This window comes from Beta vulgaris, chromosome 6, assembly GCF_026745355.1.
Source record: "Beta vulgaris subsp. vulgaris cultivar EL10 chromosome 6, EL10.2, whole genome shotgun sequence".
Taxonomy (NCBI): Eukaryota; Viridiplantae; Streptophyta; class Magnoliopsida; order Caryophyllales; family Amaranthaceae; genus Beta; species Beta vulgaris.
The window spans coordinates 47,346,485-47,348,984 of NC_079207.1; positions in this window are offsets into that span (position 1 = coordinate 47,346,485).

A 2,500-nucleotide genomic window follows, 5' to 3' on the forward strand; every position below is an offset into this window, starting at 1 on the left:
ATTTATAACAATCAACACACTGTTCAAATAAAAATTAACGAATTTCAAACATCAAGCAAGAACAACAATTTTCTCACATGTATACCTAGTTAATACTAACCATTTATAGTTATTAGAAACTCTAAACAAACTTTAACAAATTAATAAATATTCTAATGTTTCAAATCTGAAAGTTAATTATAAATTTAGATTGAAGAAACAAAATTTTACGTTTGGCTGTCGTTTGGTCTTGCTTAGCATTTAGAGATTGGAAAAAGGTGTGTGGCAGAGGCATAGCATAAGGCTATAAGCATCAAGGTTAGGAAGGGCATTGACCAAGAACCAAAAGCAAGAGGTGAAAAAAAAAGGGAAACCAAGTTTTACCTTGACTGGCCAAGACTTTAGATAACACCAACTAACAAAGACGAAAAAAAAAGATGTAAAATGAGTTTGATTGTTAGCAGGAATCCCACGACGACGAGACCCAAAGCAAGCGGACTAAAGTACCAACAAAACCAGCTTGCTAGACTAAGTTTTCATGTTCAATAATACACGCGAACTAAATATATTTGTTTATTACATTTTCATTATTTTAGAAAAACGAAAACTAAATGATTTTTTCAAAATTTCATTAAGTTCATATGAACCCATAATAGTAGATCCTCCCATGATGGGGGATTGGTTGAATGACACTCGTTATCATTGAGCAATTGCAAACAAATTGAACTCCTTTGTTTCTGTTGCAAGATAGTAAGCATGTATCACCCCGACAATTCTCTGTTTTCCAAATTACCTTTTCAATATAAAACTTAGAGGATTATCAAAGCATTATCGCCCGTGTGATAACGTATCGGCTTATTCAGAATTTTGCAGCGGAATTAATAATAAATAACTTTGGAAATAAAACTTTAGTCGACGAAAAGTCAAACCAACATAAAGTCAAAAGTCAACCTCAAATGTAAAAGTCAATCACAAAGTAAAAATCAACTATAAAATATAAAGTCAACACAAGCTCTCCAACTTCCTAAACCCATGATGCAATATCTTCAAACCTGTAATCGATGATGCTCTATTGATCCCGAGAGACTGGTCACCAAAATGGGTCATCACAGGATCAATAAGGCATAGCCATGATCAACCAATACACACAAAGCACGTAATCAGCAAAGGTGAGTACTATATAGTAAATAAATGTAAAATCTAACATGATATTAATAAACATTAAGCAGGGATAAATAATGATTTAATAACATAGCAAACTACTATCACTGAACTAGACTCCACAACTAATAAGTTAATTAATTTAGATGGAATAGGCAAAGGAAAGAAACCAATCTTCAATCTAGAAAAGGAAGTACGGGCGCGACTTCGTACTCCTCTAACCTACGATATCAAGGAACCTTTTAAATAAAAATAAGATAGGGTGATCAATCTGATCCTAAGAAAAGCCATGGGCTAACACCATGTACTCTAACTCATACTAGTCCAACACTTCAGATGTGCAGAAATTTTAAGCTATTGCTATTCACTTTCCACTTTAAATGATTAAATTATTTACTTGGTATGACTCGAAAGTAGGATAAAAAATAGGATCATCAAAGATACATAAACTTCCATTTTTATCTTAGGATTAGATAAGGTGATCATCAACTGAACAACCAATAATTCCATTTAAATCCAGAATCTTTATTTATTTGTTGATCCAAGTCAACAACCAACCAACATTTCATAGGTGAATAACCAACTTACCAAATAAGGTCGTCGGTCCTCATAAAAGTAATTAAATAATCCAAATGGAACAACATGACCCGTTCATGATCCAATACCAACATAAATATTAATCCCTCATATGAATTAATAAAATAAAGTTCCCAATCCCATATGCTTGCATCAATCATCCATACAAACATAATATAATAATCATAATCAACATGCTTCACACAATGACATAAAACTTGCAAATTCAATCGAATATAAATCACATATGAACTATAAATAGTTCCGTATACATGATACTATATAAATCCCATTCTTAGGAAATGATACTAATCCAACCTACACATAGGTATGTACGTACTTTGTGTAGACAAAATTCGAGGCCCCTTTAACAAGCTTAAAAGTCGCCTAAAGAGAATTCTCTGCCTAAAAAAAATCAACATAACCACAAATCAATACTCTAAAAATTTCCAGCAATATTAAAATACTTTAAACCCTCTTTAAAGGTGTTATGAACCTTTCCTATCACTAAAACTTCAATTATTAATATACTCCGTAGTATAGTACTACTATACTTGTCACTAAAAACTCATACTTTGATCATAAAAACTCCATCATAAGCATATTAATAAAAATTTCAGCAACTTATAATGTATTAAAACCCTTTTAAAACATACTTAAACATAATTAAAAGCATAAGAGTACTCAATTTCGTATACTATAATATACTACTATGATTTTTCCAACTCATAAAACCCTAAAAATTCATGATTTGATACTTAAAATCTTACTTTAAACATAATAA